The sequence below is a fragment of the Prionailurus viverrinus genome, chromosome D3 (assembly GCF_022837055.1).
Source record: "Prionailurus viverrinus isolate Anna chromosome D3, UM_Priviv_1.0, whole genome shotgun sequence".
Lineage (NCBI taxonomy): Eukaryota > Metazoa > Chordata > Mammalia > Carnivora > Felidae > Prionailurus > Prionailurus viverrinus.
Window position 1 is genome coordinate 23,244,595 of NC_062572.1, and position 20,115 is coordinate 23,264,709.

General features: G+C 45.2%; 1 protein-coding gene across 2 annotated transcripts in view; it reads right to left on the reverse strand.

Annotated features, from left to right (window-relative positions):
- Positions 1–20,115, reverse strand: part of OSBP2 (oxysterol binding protein 2) — a 199,447-nt gene that overhangs the window by 81,849 nt on the left and 97,483 nt on the right. The gene's annotated exons all lie outside the window — the stretch shown is intronic.

Below are 20,115 nucleotides of genomic sequence, written 5' to 3' on the forward strand. Positions count from 1 at the left end.
CCCACCCTCAGCCACCAGGCTGTTGGTAGGTGCTCTTGGCTACAGACACCAGTGACCTTGAGAGTAGTGGCTATGGCTCAGGGATGAGGCTCAGGAGGGGCCGCCATGTTGATGTCCAGGCATCCACCTGTGCTCACTTCACCAGGGCTGCTCTGGGTTGCATGGTCCAGAGAGGTGTTAGGAAAAATGTCAGAAAAGGAGAGAGGACGTTGTAGGCAAGTAGAGACTGCAGATACAGGGAAGAAGTGACAGATAAGCTGCTGCTCAAAAGAGTCACCCCTGAATGCAGCAGCCCCATGTGATGCCCTCTCTAGTGCCCTTACTGTGGCAGGCATGAGTCACACCAGTGGCCCCTTTTTGAAACACCCTGCTTCCTGCTCCTGTGGCCACACACCCATTGTCCTCCACCCTCCTCTCTCCCTGCTCCCAGGCAAGATTCAGTCCTCACTCCCATGTTCTTCCCACTTCATGCTGGGTGGGGCCCAAATGATGATGTCCATGCCCACGACTCATTGTCCTGTCTCCCTTTTCATGTTTCCCCATCTGTACCATTGCTATGGTCCTCCCCTTCAAGCCCCAGATATCCATGGCTACCTGGATGACACCCACACTCAACCTGTCCCCACTGAGCCCAGTATCTTGCCTCTGCTCCCTCAGGACAACCTTTCCCTCTCCAGACAATTCTTTCTGCCCCCAGGTACCAGGCTGGAGACTTGAGGGTCAGCTCCTATGTTCTCTCCCTCACCTTGGGCCCCTACATGCAATGCATCCCCAAGTCCTGAGGACGTTAACTTCAAAATAGCTTCCAAATTCATACCCTCTTCTCCCCCTCAGGTGAGTAAGCCACCCCCCAGCTCACTTTCAAGGTCTCAAATTCTACATTTACCCCTTCTGATCCATCCTTCAAGCTGCCATGGAGACAATTTACTGAAAATACACCATCCACTCTGTCACTTCCCTTCCATGGGTCCTCGATACCCACAGAAGCAAGTTCAAGTTCAAACTCCTTGGCAAACCACAGCCAACCAGGAGGTAAGCCTTGTGGGCCTCAGCACTCCTTACTCCTTAGCTTCACCCCTGCTCCTCCCTCCCTTGCCTTTACTCACCTGGCTGAGATGCCCTGCCTTTCCCTCCCTTGGCTGGCTCCTATCATCTCTGGATACTGAGTGTGGGCCCCTCCCTAAGGAGCCTTACTTGACAGCTGCCACCCCAGAGAGGGATGGAAAGCTATCTGGAGAGGGTCCTTCCTCAGGGTTCTCCTCACACCTTTGCCCATCACAAGCTGTACTCATCACACTGACTCATAAGGATCTTGTCTGTCCCCCTGCAAATAGTCAGTGCCTTGAGGTCCGGGAAGGGGGCATACTCTCTGTATTAGCTTCCTAGGGCCACCACACACTAGGTGGCTTCAAACAACAGAAATTTATTCTCTCACAATTCTGAAGGCTAGAAGTCCACCATCAAGGTGTTGGTAGGGTCATGCTCCCTCTGAAGGTTGTAGGGAAGGATCTCTCCTTGCCTCTTTTAGTTTCTGGTGGCCTGGGGTGTTCTTTGGCCTGTGGAGGCATAAATCCAATCTCTGCTTCCATCTTCACATGGCCTTCCCCTCTGTGTATGTGTCTGAGTCCAAATTTCCCTCTTTTTAGAAGGACATCAGTCATATTGGATTCAGGACCATGCTCGTGACCTCATCTTAACTTGATTACATCTGTGAAGACCCTATTTCTAGTCACATTCACAGGTACTGAAGGGGTAGGTCTTCAATATATCTTTGGGGAGGGGGGGGACACACTACAACCCATAGCCCTTACTTTGGTATCACTATTGCCAAGAACTGTTAATGGATGGCTGAGCCAGTGTGCTCTAGGTCTAGACAGGGGAGGAACAGTCAGATGAAGAAGGCATCTTGAAGTTGGACCTGGAGGAGATGGGAGGGAAGAAGCATGTCCAGGTGGAAGGAGGAAAACTGCATGGGAGAGGAGGGAGAGCTGGGCTGCATGAGAGGCCTTGGCTCTGTGCTTTGTGGTGCAGGGAGCTGGGCCAGTCTGCAGAAAGGCTTTTAGGCTGGGCTGAAGCATCTGCCCTGGTACTGTGGAAGCAGTAGGCAGCCATCAGGAAAGCAGTGACAAGAGCAGAACAAGTGTTCCTGAAAGATTAATCTTCCTGAGGCATAGAGGGGCAAGTCTAAAAGGAGCCCTCCCTATGCAGGGAGTTACCAATAATGAGGAACTAAACCAGGGCAGTGGCAGCGGGGCAAGGAGAGAATCCAGAGAAAATGTGATGGGAGAATGGACAGGGCATGACCTCAGGCAGCAAGGAGAGGAAGAGGCTGAAGCTTGAAGGGGTTCAGTGGCCAGTGACTGAAAATAGCAGCCCAGGGAGAGCACTGTGCCTGCAGAAGCGGCAATTCAGTTTAGCCTCATGAAATACCATTCAATTTAAAAAGCAAGCTCATGGGTACACTCATTAAGTAATCACTGAAGCAGGGCATGTGTGCAAAACAGCTGTAAGAGTCCACACACTTTGTAAATAACTCAAGTTTATGGGAAACAAACACGTCTTTTTATATCAATGCCTGGTACCCTGGCTGTTAGCAGCAGGCATTTTGGAAGAAAGGTCTCAAGCCAAGGGAACTAGAAATTCAACTGAATAACCTTTAAATTACCTCATCACCTTGGGCAATGGAAATCAATGCAGTCTGCAAAGGGCTACCATGTGCCAGCAGAGGCCAGATGGAGCTGGTTCCCAGGCAGGGGATCCAGGGGCAGAGGGAGCTGTCCACCATGGGGGCATCTCTGGGATCGGTAGAGGTCCTGGGACTTCAGAGGCCCTTTCTGAGAGAGCTACCAGCAACACCCCAGACTTACCAGAGAGGCATTGCTGAGGCACGGCATTAGGAGAGGCTCTTGCCTTGGGGGATAGAATAAAGACCCTTCTCTCCACTCCCCCCACCTTCATGGATGATTCATTCCCTCTCTGGGCCTCAGGCACTTCGTATCACCAGAGGATAGCCTCACTGATTTCCAAGGGCTCTTCTACCTTCCAGCTCTGCTTACGGCTGTGGCTACCACCCCTGTTGCCTGATCACAAGCCTCATCCCAGGTGGGGATGACAAGATCTGGCAAACCTGAAAGGGAAGGTCTCAGACACTAACTCCTCCAAGTTGTGATTCTGTACAGCTGATCCTAACCCCTGCTTTTTCTTCTTCCTCTGGCCACCCAGCGATGGGTGCTATCACCTCAGTGTGAGAAGGATACACTGTGAGCCTGGAGATCAAGGCGACTCTGGGTGTGTTGCTCCCCTTTTCTGTGCCACCAGCTCATCTGTGAGGCCCTCTCCTCATGCTGGAGAGGTGGGTGCCACAGTCAGACCTTGGGCACCTATGATGTAACATCTGAGAATGTCTCCTCATTCACATGATAGGGATGGTAATGGTTTTATTTCACAGGGTTGTTATGAGGATTGAGTTACTACAGAAAAGCCTGGCCAGTGTTAGCTGCTAGTACCACAGGGTCTGGGGGACATAAGCAGGACGAGAAGACATGCATTATTGGAGGAACAGCAGCAGCCTCTCCCCACAAGAAAGCATCCCCTGCCACAAGTCCTTTCCTGGAAGGGGTTTCTCTGAACAGAGACCCCTCATGGCCTTTGACATTTAGGCTCCTTCTTCCTGGAGGGAACACTCCCCTTGTCTCCTTTTGCCCAAGCTCCACTGCTGGTCAGCCAAGGTCCCTGGATGACAGCAGACCCAAGTACAGTCCCTACCTTGGGAACACTACCTCCAGCAGGACCAGGCTACCCCAAAGCAAACTACTGAGTCCTTTCATGGCCCTCACAGTTTCAGTATAAATATCAGTGTGTGGGGATTTTTGTCTCAATATGCTCAGATTCTTCTAATAAGTGGTGATGGTAGGCCATGGCAAGAGATTTCAAGGATAACATTGAGCCCCTACAATCCTGTGCTGTTTACATAGTAGGCAGCTGTTACTTTCTCTATTTTTCATATGATAAAACCAAGGCTCAGAGAGGCTCAATCACAGGATGTAGTTAGTAAGAGGTAAAATGGGAATTTTGAGGTTGCTCAATCTACAAAGCGAGGCCTTTTTTCACTTCCTTTACACAACACAGCTGTGACCACCATCTCAAACAACAAGATGAACTGTATTCACCAAAATGAAACTTGTTCAATTGCCATATATTCATTACTATATTATGTTCTGTTGCTGTATATATCTTTATTTCCTGCCTTGGCCTTGAGAAATCCAGTCAGAAAAGTTCTGTTCATGTTTTCCATGCACATTTTATAATTTTACATAGATGCTGGCTTGCATATGATAAAACCAAATGCAGGACTTCTGAACAGAGACTGTGAGCTGGATCTAGGACTGTGTAGCATCTAGACAACCGTCAAATGTTATCTTCCTCAGTTACAGAGGAGAACTTGAGCCCACCTTAATTATTGAGGAGGTTTTAAGTTGCTCAGATTGTGAATAAAAATAGGTAGCCTGATGGCATTACAGGCAGAGAGCATGCTAAATATATGCATGTATATATATGCACACACACCCCAACTTGATCTAGTTACAGAAAACTTTGGGCCTATAAATGTATTTTCAAAATAAACAACATGCAAAGTTCAAATATATTGTTTTCCCAAAGCAAAAGCAATGGCTTGCTGCTTGGCCAGCCTGCCATTATGCATTTTGGACTTCATATTTTTATGAACGAAGTCAGCAAGGATCTCAAAGTACAGTTATGAGTCAGTCATCCTTCCTGACAACTATTCTCTAAAGAGGTTTACTCATCTGGCCAAAATACAAAGTGTTGACATGGTAAGTAAAAACTTAACTACTGTAAACAAAAATGCTTTTGGGTGGGAAAAAAGTGGTCAAGAATAATGTAAATCAAGTACATGATAGATATGCAGTTATTGTACTTTCTCTGGTATGACTTTTCCTCTCTTCAGAACACTGGCCAGGGATAAATGGTACCCGGTACCGAATGGTACCCAGTAACGCTACCACGTCCTTGGCATACATTTCCATCAGCACTGCAGTACCATTGCAGCTCACACTGACCCTAAAACCAGCACATCATCTCATACATCTTCTCTACCTCTCCTTCATTTCATCAGCACCATCATCAGGCATCCGATGATCCAAGGAAGTTGCCCACCAGAGTCATTTCTGATGCACATAGCTTAGGCTAGACAGTCAAAACAAAACACAGACCCCAGCCCTCCAGCATGAGCCTGTTGAGATTCAGAGGCTTCATTTACAGCCACCTGGTTACAATAAGCACTTTATAAGGCTTGGCATCTAGACTTCTTCAGGGCCCTGGAGGACAGTCCCTCCAACTCCACCCCTCCTTCCTTTCACCCCTTCACCTCCCCAACACACCAAAAGTCCTTTGTCGAGGCAGTAGAGCCCCCCAACAGCCCACCCATCAGGTTCTAGGAGTCAAGAGGTCTATCTGTCTGACCTTGCCAGGTGATGGAGATGGGAACCGAATGCTGGTGGGATCGAAGGCAGAGGTGACCCATCAAGTTTAAACACATCTCCCCCTTCAGTGGATGGCTCAAGGCAGGAGGGGGGGCAGCTTTAAGGGCCGAGGAAGCTCAAGGCTCCTGGCTGGGTAGTTGCCCAGCCTGACCCCAAACTGCTTACTCAGAGGCACAGGCTGGCTGGAGAAGGGCTTTTCCTGTGACAGGCACCACTGGAGTTTAAAATCCCCTTTGCGTGCTGGGAACACACACACACACACACACACACACACACACACACACACACAAACACATACACACACACAGTAGCAGGAAGTGCCTGCCCAGTATCCACTCCAAAGCTCTTCTGCCTGAGTCCAGCTCACTTACAACAGCCAGGTGCACTGAAGTGACCCTTGCCCTTGAAGCTCTGGTAATGGCAGCTCAGGTGCCTAAGGAGACTGGAGGAAGGCAGGGAAAGGGCTTTACCTCTTGATTGAAGCCCCTGGGGAAGGCTCAAGCCTACCTTCCCTGCTAAAAGATGGCTGGCCTCTGTCTGGGCTATATTCTAGTGGCTGGTCTACATGGGGCCAATCCCCTGCACTGAAAGGGGAGAGTATCATCCCTGTGACACCAACCTGGGCAAACATCCCTTCTCAGTATCATATAGTGGGCTGCACCCAGGGTGGTGAAGGGGACATGCTTAGTGACTGCCCTTAGACTTCTAGCTAAACCCTTTGTCCCCTGGCTTGTGAGGGCAGAGGGGCCTGCCCTCTATCCCAGGACTGAGTAAGTGCCAGGGCAGAGATCTGATCCCTCAGTCCTGTAGGCTGCTCAAGATGAGGGCTAGAAGAAATTTACAATAGGTAAGGAAAATTTAAAAGCCCAAGAGATCCCATGCCTCAAGGACCCGCCTGCCCCATGCTTGCTCCGCTCGCCCCAACTCACCCCAGGAAGGGGCTCCCGGGTGTGGAAGTGGGTCTGGCCCCGAGGCTGTGGGGGCTCTTGCAGCTGCCGCCGCCGCCGCCGCCTTCCCGCCGCCGAGCTCTCAGTCCATCTCGGTGCAGTGCCGGCTGCCACCGCCGCGCCAAGCCCGGGAGAAGGACGGCGGTCCCCGGATTGGGTGTGTGCTACCCGGCGGCCCCGGGCCCGCCTCCCCGCCGCGGCCGCCCCTTCAGCACCGCGGATAGCGGCCAGCCCAAGCGCTCTGAGTGCAGCCCAGCCAAGAGGTGCCCTGAGCCCGGCTCCGTACGTCCGCCAGTCAGCCTGAGCGCGGCAGGGGCGCGGCGAGCCGCGTCTTCATTCCTCCAGCCTCCTTCCCACCCGCCTCTCCCTCAGGGCCCCGCTCCAAGAGCGAAGGGCGCCGCGAGGCCACCAGACAGTCCGCGGAGGACGGGACGCGCCTCCTCCAGCCCGGTCTGGGGCAGGGACTAGCGCTCTCCTCCCGCTCAGCGGGCTAGACAAAGGCGAGCTCTCGGTGTCTGGACGCCAACGGGCGGCGGAAAGCTCAGCTCAGCCTCTTAAAATGCGGGAGCATGGCCCGGAACCCGACCCGACCCTAAGGGCGCTATCGCGGCTCAACCGAGGCCAAAGAGGGCTGGCCCTTCGCCTGAGTCCAGTGGGGGAGGGGCCCTTGGCTCAAGCCCTCATTTCTCCATTGTCATATGCCCCGGGGTTGTAAGGAGTTAACCAGTTAGAGTGTCTTGGGAACTAGGGGAGGGTGAACCGTTGGGGTTCCATCCCCATCTGGAATCCAATTCCCTCCTCCACATCCTTGGTGCCAGAGCGTCAATCAACCAACAGATGGGACTGCTGGAGCCTGGTGACATCACGCAGAACGCTTCCACGTTTTTCATTTCTGTTCAAATCCCTCCTACTCCTCCTTGCCCCCTGCCAGGAAAGTTCCCAACTGAGAGCAGGGGCCCTAGTTCTGACAGCCTCTGCCACAGATCAAAAACATGACCTGGACCACCCTTACCTCTGCCCTCAGTGAGCCTCAGCTTCTCCTCTTGGCTTGTGGGGGTGGAGCAACCTTTGGTTCCAAGTCTGAGATAACTCAGCTTGTCTATCTGGCCAGGCAGAGAGAAGAATCCACAGCATGGACAGCCACCCCCAGCCCTGTCCACTTCATGGCCCCTCTCAGGCCTTTATAGAGTACAAGGTGAGGGGGCCCTTCTTTCCACTCAGTGAAACTGGCAACTCTTATCTAATTCTTTCTAAAGCAACCACAACTTTTATGCCTCATTAATTCAAATCCAAAGACATATTCATTTTTGCCATTTGGTTGAGTCCCCAGTTTAAAGGGGATGACCAATGAAATGAGTTCAAGTCGAGGTTAATAAATGCTACCCAAGTAGGCATGAGTCACTCTGCTCAAACATTCACAGATCAAGGCTGCTACACAAAGAGCCCAGAGCTGAAACCTTCAGGAAGAGCACAGCAGGAACAGGACTGAACATTTGCCATCCAGGAAATGTGGCAAGGGGCTGGGGAGAGTCAGGTGGGGAAAAGAGGGGCAGGGACTCCTTTAGTTTCCACATCAAGGAAGAATCACAATCCACATGTGGTGCCTTAAAAAAGAAACAAAACCACTACCTGTACCTTTTAACATCTTTTTTTTCCTCCTTTGAAAATTACTTCCAAGAGGCTTTTTTTTTTTTTTTTTTTTTTTTTTTTTTTTTTTTTGTAGCATACCATCAAAATCCAAAGACAAGAAACAAGTCAGGTTCCAGGGCACAGGTTTTGTGGGCTTTCTGCTGCACTGGTCACAGGCATCAGATGGGGGAATGGGGTGCCCATCTACCTCCCAAACATCCAACATTTGCCCAGTGGGCATGTTGACTAATAGGAGGAAAATCTCAAGTCTTTCTTTGTGCATTTCCTCATTTGGAATTTAATTTCTTGAGTATTTTGTGACAAAGGATTCCTTCAATTTAACTCTTTTAATTGTCTAACTTATGGCACATTCAGCAATCACCAGCATGTCTGCATCCTTACGTTCCAGGAGATCAGAGAGGGGCCCAGTAAAGCCCATTTCCACGGACACACATACCACTAGCACAAAACCTACAATTTCTACTGACACAAGAGGATCACAGATACACTGAAGACCATGAAACGTTCACGATTTGGAGCAACAGAAACAATCTAAGCCACATATCAAGATTTTAAATTTCAGTTCAGTTATTCAGTTATTCTCTAGGTTCTGGAAAAGCCAAAAAACTGGAATACATCCCAATGATTCTTAACCACAAAGGCAGGAAGACACATCTGCCCAAGGCCCCATTCCTCCCTCTGCCTCAGGGCTCAAACCCTGCTCTTTGACCTCACTACAAAATCTCTTCTTTGTGGGCAGACTATGCCTGCCACTCCTGCTGACAACTGCCAGTGTGGCTGGTAAATCCCAACCAAATCCATTCTTCCCAGCCCAGCTATACTTTGCTCCCTCTGCTATGCCCTGAAAACATGAGCATGTCCTTGGCTTGTCCCTTCCTCCTCCCTTACAACCAGCCTGTCTCAGGTTTCACCAGTGCTTTCTTAGCCCACTCTTTCCTTCTCACCCAACTAGGGACCTGGACCTAGCCTTCTTCCTCTCTCCCTTGTCCACCATAGCCACCTCTTCCCTGTCCCCTCTCTTAACCTCCTCTCTGGCCATATGACTCTTCTTAAGATACCTAGGACAGGTACCTGTCTCTACCTCTGTTACAAGCCTAAAATGCTACCATCCCACTACTAACCATGCAAGGTTCAACTTCCAAGCCTAACCCTCTGGATCCTAGGCAGACATACCTTTTGTATTCCATTTCCCAGGCCGCCCTAATGACAGTTCTGCTCCCTGGCCATGATGTCTCAGGTCTTTGCCTCATGACCCTGACCATCCCTTGCCAACTCTGAGAATCTGCTCCACTATCCCTTACCTGACATCCAAGTTCCTATCCACCCACTGGAGCTCCAAAGCTCTCCAGAAGTGCTCCCAAGTGCTGCTGTGGCCAATGCTGGGACTGGTGCTGGCAGTGCTTACCATCCTGAGGCATGGCTCCTCATCTTGGCCTCCAGTTACACTTCCTTGAGTTTTTAGAGTACCATGCAGTACCAGACACTTAATCATTCCAACCATCTATACGACTACCTACCTGTCCCATGCCCAGGCATCTTACCTCTCTGGAAAGTCAATAAGAGTTCTTGCCTTCTGTTTTTATGGGGGCCTGTCGCTTCCTAGCAAAGTGTTCATAGCACTATTGAGAGGTCCTCAATAGTTCTTGAATGAGCAAACTCAGCATGGGTAATACCAAGAAAAGGATAATTTTAAATCTAGTTTTGAATTTTATCTAATTCATATTTTCTTTGTCTTTCCTCACTCCCAGGCCACATCCTGCCAAGCTGAGCTTGGGATGGCAGGCAGGGGAGAAAGAGGCTCTAGGTTGCCAGAGAATCACAGAACAAGTTCATTGCCAGTGGGTGATAAAGACAAGACTGATAAGGCATTCTGTGGTATGTTATTGCATAGCTGTATTCGGGACTCTTCAAGTAACTCTGTAAACCAAACAACAGAGCAAATTGGAACTTACTGACAGGCTGGGGAACAGATATTCTCACCATAGCAATACCTCAAAAACATAGCTGTTGCCAGTGACTGCTCCATAGGAGTGGTGAGGGGCTGGACAAACAACAATTCATTTTCTGAAGAGTGGAAACTGTATTCACTGCTTCCATCAAAGTAGTAACTGACAGTACTCTAGGAACAAAGCAAACTGGCAACCAGCTATAAAAAAGCATCAGATGTGAAATCAGGCCAGGGACAGACTCCTAGCTCTGCCATACACTAGCTAGGAAACCCAGGGCAAGTCAGTTTCGCACGTTGGGCTTCAGTTTCCTTGTCTGTAGTAAGAAGGCATTGGATTAACTAATTCTGGCAGTCTCTTTTACCTCTAAAAATTCAATATGTCTTCAGAAATAAACCCTTATATGTATAGTCAAAGGTTTTTTTGTTTTGTTTTGTTTTTTTAGTCAAAGGCTTTTTGTCAAGGGTGCCAAGACCATGCAGTGGAGAAAGGACAGTCTTTTCAACAAATAGTGCTGGGAAAACTGCATGTCCACATGCAAAAGAATGAAATTGAACCGCACCTAACACTATGTACAAAAATTAACTCAAATGGATCAAAGACCTAAATGTAAGATCTAACAGTAAGACTCTTAGAAGAAAATATAGGACAAAAACTTCAAAACATTAGATTTGGCAATGACTTCTTAGATATGACACCAAAGGCACAGGAAGCAGAAGAAAAAATAAACAAATTTAAAAACTTCTGTGCATCTAAGGATACTATCAACCGAGTAAAAAGCCAATCCACAGAATGGGAGAAAATATTTGCAAATTCTATCTGATATAGGGTTAATAACCAGAATATATAAAGAACTCCTAAAACTGAGCAACAAAAACCCCACCTGATTCAAAAATGGGCAAAGGACTTGAATAGACATTTCTCCAAAGAAGATATACAAATGGGCAATAAACACATGAAAAGATGCTCAACATCATCAGTCATTAGAGGAATGCAAATCTAAAACCATAATGAGATATCACCTCACATCTATTAGAATGGCTAATATTAAAACAAACAAACAAACAAACAAACAAACAAACAAACAAACAGGGGTTCCTGGGTGGCTCAGCCGGTTAAGCGTCCGACTTCTGCTCAGGTCACAATGTCATGGTTTGTGGGTTCGAGCCCTGCATCTAGCTCTGCACTGACAGCTCGGAGCCTGGATCCTGCTTCGGATTCTGTGTCTCCCTCTCTCTCTGTCCCTTCCCTGCTTGTGTTCTCTCTCTCTCTCAAAAATTTAAAAAAAAACATTGAAAAAACAAAACAACAAGTATTGGTGAGGATGTGGAGAAATTGGGAACCATGTGCACTGTTAGTGGGAATATAAAATGGTGCAGATTATGGAAAACAGCATCATGGGTTCCTCAAAAAATTAAAAATAGAATTATCATATGGTCAAGGAATCCTACATCTGAGTACATACCCAAAAGAACTGAAAGCAGGGTTTTAAAAAGCTATTTCTACACCCATGTTCATTCATAGCAGCATTATTTATAATAGCCAAAAGATGGAAGCAACCCAAGTCTCCACTGATAGATGAAATAAAATGTGATATATACATATAGTGTAATATTATTCAGCCTTGAAAAGGAAGGAAATTCTGACACATGCTACAACATGAATGAAACTTGAAGATGTTATGCTAAGTAAAATAAGCCACCAACAAAAAGAAAAATACTTTACAATTCCACTTATATGACATATCCAGAGTAGTGAAATTCATAGATACAGAAAGTAGAATGTTGTCACGGGGGGGGGGGGGGGCTGAGGTGGGGGGGGACAGATTTATTGTTTCTTGGGTATAGCATTTCAGTTTTGCAAGATAAGAGTTCTGAAACAAATGGTGGTGATGGTTGAACAATATGACTATTTAATACCAATGAACTGCACACTTAAAAATGGTTAAAACTGAGGCACCTGGGTGGCTCAGTTGGTTAAGCATTTGACTCTTTTTTTTTTTAATTTTTTTTTAACATTTATTTATTTTTTTTTAGATTTTTTTTTTATTTTTTTATGAAATTTATTGACAAATTGGTTTCCATACAACACCCAGTGCTCATCCTAAAAGGTGCCCTCCTCAATACCCATCACCCACCCTCTCCTCCCTCCCACCCCCCATCAACCCTCAGTTTGTTCTCAGTTTTTAACAGTCTCTTATGCTTTGGCTCTCTCCCATTCTAACCTCTTTTTTTTTTTTTTTCCCTTCCCCTCCCCCATGGGTTCCTGTTAAGTTTCTCAGGATCCACATAAGAGTGAAACCATATGGTATCTGTCTTTCTCTGTATGGCTTATTTCACTTAGCATCACACTCTCCAGTTCCATCCACGTTGCTACAAAAGGCCATATTTCATTTTTTCTCATTGCCACGTAATATTCCATTGTGTATATAAACCACAATTTCTTTATCCATTCATCAGTTGATGGACATTTAGGCTCTTTCCATAATTTGGCTATTGTTGAGAGTGCTGCTATGAACATTGGGGTACAAGTGGCCCTATGCATCAGTGCTCCTGTATCCCTTGGATAAATTCCTAGCAGTGCTATTGCTGGGTCATAGGGTAGGTCTATTTTTAATTTTCTGAGGAACCTCCACACTGCTTTCCAGAGCGGCTGCACCAATTTGCATTCCCACCAACAGTGCAAGAGGGTTCCCATTTCTCCACATCCTCTCCAGCATCTATAGTCTCCTGATTTGTTCATTTTGGCCACTCTGACTGGCGTGAGGTGATACCTGAGTGTGGTTTTGATTTTTATTTCCCTGATAAGGAGCGACGCTGAACATCTTTTCATGTGCCTGTTGGCCATCCGGATGTCTTCTTTAGAGAAGTGTCTATTCATGTTTTCTGCCCATTTCTTCACTGGGTTATTTGTTTTTCGGGTGTGGAGTTTGGTGAGCTCTTTATAGATTTTGGATACTAGGCCTTTGTCCGATATGTCATTTGCGAATATCTTTTCCCATTCCGTTGGTTGCCTTTTAGTTTTGTTGGTTGTTTCCTTTGCTGTGCAGAAGCTTTTTATCTTCATAAGGTCCCAGTAATTCACTTTTGCTTTTAATTCCCTTGCCTTTGGGGATGTGTCGAGTAAGAGATTGCTACGGCTGAGGTCAGAGAGGTCTTTTCCTGCTTTCTCCTCTAAGGTTTTGATGGTTTCCTGTCTCACATTTAGGTCCTTTATCCATTTTGAGTTTATTTTTGTGAATGGTGTGAGAAAGTGGTCTAGTTTCAACCTTCTGCATGTTGCTGTCCAGTTCTCCCAGCACCATTTGTTAAAGAGGCTGTCTTTTTTCCATTGGATGTTCTTTCCTGCTTTGTCAAAGATGAGTTGGCCATACGTTTGTGGGTCTAGTTCTGGGGTTTCTATTCTATTCCATTGGTCTATGTGTCTGTTTTGGTGCCAATACCATGCTGTCTTGATGATGACAGCTTTGTAGTAGAGGCTAAAGTCTGGGATTGTGATGCCTCCTGCTTTGGTCTTCTTCTTCAAAATTCCTTTGGCTATTCGGGGCCTTTTGTGGTTCCATATGAATTTTAGGATTGCTTGTTCTAGTTTCGAGAAGAATGCTGGTGCAATTTTGATTGGGATTGCATTGAATGTGTAGATAGCTTTGGGTAGTATTGACATTTTGACAATATTTATTTTTCCAATCCATGAGCAGGGAATGTCTTTCCATTTCTTTAAGTCTTCTTCAATTTCCTTCATAAGCTTTCTAAAGTTTTCAGCATACAGATCCTTTACATCTTTGGTTAGATTTATTCCTAGGTATTTTATGCTTCTTGGTGCAATTGTGAATGGGATCAGTTTCTTTATTTGTCTTTCTGTTGCTTCATTGTTAGTGTATAAGAATGCAACTGATTTCTGTACATTGATTTTGTATCCTGCAACTTTGCTGAATTCATGTATCAGTTCTAGCAGACTTTTGGTGGAGTCTATCGGATTTTCCATGTATAATATCATGTCATCTGCAAAAAGCGAAAGCTTGACTTCATCTTTGCCAATTTTGATGCCTTTGATTTCCTTTTGTTGTCTGATTGCTGATGCTAGAACTTCCAGCACTATGTTAAACAGCAGTGGTGAGAGTGGGCATCCTTGTCGTGTTCCTGATCTCAGGGAAAAAGCTCTCAGTTTTTCCCCATTGAGGATGATGTTAGCTGTGGGCTTTTCATAAGTGGCTTTTATGATCTTTAGGTATGTTCCTTCTATCCCGACTTTCTCAAGGGTTTTTATTAAGAAAGGGTGCTGGATTTTGTCGAAGGCCTTTTCTGCATCGATTGACAGGATCATATGGTTCTTCTCTTTTTTTTTTGTTAATGTGATGTATCACGTTGATTGATTTGCGAATGTTGAACCAGCCCTGCATCCCAGGAATGAATCCCACTTGATCATGGTGAATAATTCTTTTTATATGCCGTTGAATTCGATTTGCTAGTATCTTATTGAGAATTTTTGCATCCATATTCATCAGGGATATTGGCCTGTAGTTCTCTTTTTTTACTGGGTCTCTGTCTGGTTTAGGAATCAAAGTAATACTGGCTTCATAGAATGAGTCTGGAAGTTTTCCTTCTCTTTCTATTTCTTGGAATAGCTTGAGAAGGATAGGTATTATCTCTGCTTTAAACGTCTGGTAGAACTCCCCTGGGAAGCCATCTGGTCCTGGACTCTTATTTGTTGGGAGATTTTTGATAACCGATTCAATTTCTTCGCTGGTTATGGGTCTGTTCAAGCTTTCTATTTCCTCCTGATTGAGTTTTGGAAGAGTGTGGGTGTTCAGGAATTTGTCCATTTCTTCCAGGTTGTCCAATTTGTTGGCATATAAGTTTTCATAGTATTCCCTGATAATTGTTTGTATCTCTGAGGGATTGGTTGTAATAATTCCATTTTCATTCATGATTTTATCTATTTGGGTCATCTCCCTTTTCTTTTTGAGAAGTCTGGCTAGAGGTTTGTCAATTTTGTTTATTTTTTCAAAAAACCAACTCTTGGTTTCGTTGATCTGCTCTACAGTTTTTTTAGTTTCTATATTGTTTATTTCTGCTCTGATCTTTATTATTTCTCTTCTTCTGCTGGGCTTAGGCTGCCTTTGCTGTTCTGCTTCTAGTTCCTTTAGGTGTGCTGTTAGATTTTGTATTTGGGATTTTTCTTGTTTCTTGAGATAGGCCTGGATTGCAATGTATTTTCCTCTCAGGACTGCCTTTGCTGCGTCCCAAAGCGTTTGGATTGTTGTATTTTCATTTTCGTTTGTTTCCATATATTTTTTAATTTCTTCTCTAATTGCCTGGTTGACCCACTCATTCGTTAGTAGGGTGTTCTTTAACCTCCATGCTTTTGGAGGTTTTCCAGACTTTTTTCTGTGGCTGATTTCAAGCTTCATAGCATTGTGGTCTGAAAGTAAGCATGGTATAATTTCAATTCTTGTAAACTTATGAAGGGCTGTTTTGTGACCCAGTATATGATCTATCTTGGAGAATGTTCCATCTGCACTCGAGAAGAAAGTATATTCTGTTGCTTTGGGATGCAGAGTTCTAAATATATCTGTCAAGTCCATCTGATCCAATGTCTCATTCAGGGCCCTTGTTTCTTTATTGACCGTGTGTCTAGATGATCTATCCATTTCTGTAAGTGGTGTATTAAAGCCCCTGCAATTACCACATTCTTATCTATAAGGTTGCTTATGTTTATGAGTAATTGTTTTATATATTTGGGGGCTCCGGTATTCGGCGCATAGACATTTATAATTGTTAGCTCTTCCTGATGGATAGACCCTGTAACTATTATATAATGTCCTTCTTCATCTCTTGTTACAGCCTTTAATTTAAAGTCTAGTTTGTCTGATATAAGTATGGCTACTCCAGCTTTCTTTTGGCTTCCAGTCGCATGATAAATAGTTCTCCATCCCCTCACTCTCAATCTAAAGGTGTCCTCAGGTCTAAAATGAGTCTCTTGTAGACAGCAAATAGATGGGTCTTGTTTTTTTATCCATTCTGATACCCTATGTCTTTTGGTTGGCGCATTTAATCCATTTACATTCAGTGTTATTATAGAAAGATACGGGTTTAGAGTCATTGTGATGTCTGTATGTTTTATGCTTATAGTGATGTCTCTGGGACTTTGTCTCACAGGGTCCCCCTTAGGATCTCTTGTAGGGCTGGTTTAGTGGTGACAAATTCCTTCAGTTTTTGTTTGTTTGGGAAGACCTTTATCTCTCCTTCTATTCTAAATGACAGACTTGCTGGATAAAGGATTCTTGGCTGCATATTTTTTCTGTCTAGCACCCTGAAAATCTCGTGCCAATTCTTTCTGGCCTGCCAAGTTTCAAAAGAGAGATCAGTCACGAGTCTTATAGGTCTCCCTTTATATGTGAGGGCACGTTTACCCCTTGCTGCTTTCAGAATTTTCTCTTTATCCTTGTATTTTGCCAGTTTCACTATGATATGTCGTGCAGAAGATCGATTCAAGTTACGTCTGAAGGGAGTTCTCTGTGCCTCTTGGATTTCAATGCCTTTTTCCTTCCCCAGTTCAGGGAAGTTCTCAGCTATGATTTCTTCAAGTACCCCTTCAGCACCTTTCCCTCTCTCTTCCTCCTCTGGGATACCAATTATGCGTATATTATTTCTTTTTAGTGTATCACTTAGTTCTCTAATTTTCCCCTCATACTCCTGGATTTTTTTATCTCTCTTTTTCTCAGCTTCCTCTTTTTCCATAACTTTATCTTCTAGTTCACCTATTCTCTCCTCTGCCTCTTCAAGCCGAGCTGTGGTGGTTTCCATTTTGTTATACATTTCGTTTAAAGCGTTTTTCAGCTCCTCGTGACTGTTCCTTAGTCCCTTGATCTCTGTAGCAAGAGATTCTCTGCTGTCCTGTATACTGTTTTCAAGCCCAGCGATTAATTTTATGACTATTATTCTAAATTCACTTTCTGTTATGTTATTTAAGTCCTTTTTGATCAGTTCATTAGCTGTTGTTATTTCCTGGAGATTCTTCTGAGGGGAATTCTTCCGCTTGGTCATTTTGGATAGTCCCTGGCGTGGTGAGGACCTGCAGGGCACTTCCCCTGTGCTGTGGTGTATAACTGGAGTTGGTGGGCGGGGCCGCAGTCAGACCTGATGTCTGCCCCCAGCCCACCGCTGGGGCCACAGTCAGACTGGTGTGTGCCTTCTCTTCCCCTCTCCTAGGGGCGGGATTCACTGTGGGGTGGTGTGGCTCGTCTGGGCTACTTGCACCCTGCCAGGCTTGTGATGCTGGGGATCTGGCGTATTAGCTGGGGTGGGTAGGCAAGGTGCTCGGGGGGGCAGGAGGGGCAGGCTTAGATCGCTTCTCCTTAGGTGATCCACTTCAGGAGGGGCCCCTCTTCCGTGGGCCTCTCGTCTGCGTTTGGCTCCGGCGGCTCCGTTCTGCTAATCTTCTGGCGGTTTTCTGGGTTATTTAGGCAGGTGTAGATGGAATCTAAGTGATCAGCAGGACGTGCGGTGAGCCCAGCGTCCTCCTAAGCCGCCATCTTGCCGCAACGAAAATCTAACATTTATTTTTGAGACAGAGAGAGACAGAGCATGAACGGGGGAGGGGCAGAGAGAGAGGGAGACACAGAATCGGAAACAGGCTCCAGGCTCTGAGCCATCAGCCCAGAGCCCGATGCAGGGCTCGAACTCCCGGACCGCGAGATCATGACCTGGCTGAAGTCGGACGCTTAACCGACTGTGCCACCCAGGTGCCCCAGCATTTGACTCTTTGGTTTCGGCTGAGGTTATGATCTCACAGTCGTGAGATGAAGTCCCGTGTTGGACTCTGTGGTGAGCATGGAAACTGCTTAAGATTCTCCTCTCTCTCTCCCTCTGCTCCTCCCCTCCTTGCACACTCTCTCTCTCAGAAAAAAAAAAAAAGGTTAAAATTTCAGGGGTGCCTGGGTGGTCCAGTCAGTAGAGCATCCAACTCTTGATCTCAGGGTCATGTGTTCAAGCCCCATGTTGGGTGTGAAGCTTACTTTAAAAAATGTTAAAATTTCAAATATGTGACATATTATAATAATATTATTAATATTTAAAAAATCTTATCTGAAGTATATATATTTACAGTGTGGAAGAGAATTTTTTAAAACATTGAGTATTTAGTTAAGCTTAATATTAGTTATTTCCCCTGTAAATACATTTTTAATGTTTAAAACAAATAAATTCAACCCTGAATACCATCCTTGTAGTTTTGACTGACCAAGGGGCTCTCAGGTAGGTGGATCCAAGCCCAAGAAATCAGATTTCCCTCAGCAGTTGCCAAGCAGCCACATCTACATATACTGGGGGCTCTGTGTCTTCATAGAGTCTGGTAAATTCTCAAAGACTTAATGTTCTCCCTGCATGAAGCCTACGGACAGTTAGGGAAACCTAAGAAAATATTACCAAAGAGAAATGTAAACCTTCAAATATGCAGATGGCTGAAATGTCAAGAGCCAGTAAGAAGAGCCACTTGGCATATCTAGTGTGTCCTAAGCAGCTTGATTGGCAAGAAGGTAACTTCAGAAAAACTATGATTAATAAGTTTAAAAAAAATACAAAATGGATACATAGATGTAGCATTTCAACAGAACTGGAAATCTATAAAAGTAATCAGATGGACATTCCAGAATTTAAAAATACAATATCTGAAATTAAGAATTCATTGCATTGGCTTCACAACAGAATGGGTAAAGTAGAAAGCAGGATTAATGAACTCAAAGTCTGGTTAATTAAAAATATCCAGAGAGAAAAAAAGATGGAAAAGACAGAACAGAACATAAAGGTCACATGGGCAATCATCAAAAGGTCTAACATACATGTAATCTGAGTCCCACAGAGAGACAGATAGAGGATAAGTCAGAAGCAGTCATGGAGTGGTGCCTCCTTGGTGGCTCAGTGGGCTAAGCAACCAAGTTGATCTCAGCTCAGCCTCATGTTGGGGTCCATGCTGTGAGTGGAGCCTACTTGAGAAAAGAAAAGAAAAGAAAAGAAAAGAAAAGAAAAGAAAAGAAAAGAAAAGAAAAGAAAAAAAAAAGAAAAGAAAAGAGGGGCGCCTGGGTGGCGCAGTCGGTTAAGCGTCCGACTTCAACCAGGTCACGATCTCGTGGTCCGGGAGTTCGAGCCCCGCGTCGGGCTCTGGGCTGATGGCTCAGAGCCTGGAGCCTGTTTCCAATTCTGTGTCTGCCTCTCTCTCTGCCCCTCCCCCGTTCATGCTCTGTCTCTCTCTGTCCCAAAAAAATAAATAAACGTTGAAAAAAAACATAAAAAAAAAAAAGAAAAGAAAAGAAAAGAAAAAGACAAAGAAAAGAAAAAGGAAAGGAAAAGAAAAGAAAAAGAAAAGAAAAGAAAAAGCAGTCAAAAGAAAAGAAAAGAAAAAGCAGTCATGGAAGAAATAATAACCATGAATTTTCCCAAATCTGGTTAGTCCACAGATTCAAGATGCTCAGTGAGCCCTAAGAAGGAGAACTATAAGTCAAACCCTATTTAGGCACATTACTAGCCAGTCCTAAAAATCAACAGAGGGAAAAAAAATAAACTTAAAAGCAGCTGGAGAAAAAAGAGATACACTATTTCAAAGGAGAAATAAGACTTGTCTTTTCAATATAAAATAGAGAAGAAAGAAGACAATGGGATCTTTAAAGCTTAAAAAAGGAGGGAAAGAAGGAAGGGAGGGAGGAAAGGTGGGAGGATGGACTGCTAATCTAGTATTCTATACCCAGGGAAAAGATCCTTCAAAAATTAAGGTGAAAAAGAGATATTTTAAGGCAAAATAAAAAACAAGAAGCAAAGAGTTCCACTGCTAGTAGACATGCATCACAAGAAATATTAAAGTTCTTTGCACAGAAGGAAAATGGTCCCAGACATAAGAAAAGAAATGCAGAAAGGGATAAAGAACATCAGAATTGGGGGCACCTCGGTTGCTCAGTCAGTTGAACATCCGATTTTGGGTCAGGTCATGGTCTCATTGTTCGTGAGTTAAGGCCCCATGTCAGGCTCTGAGTTGACAGCTTGAAGCCTGGAGCCGGCTTCAGAGTCTGTGTCTCCCTCT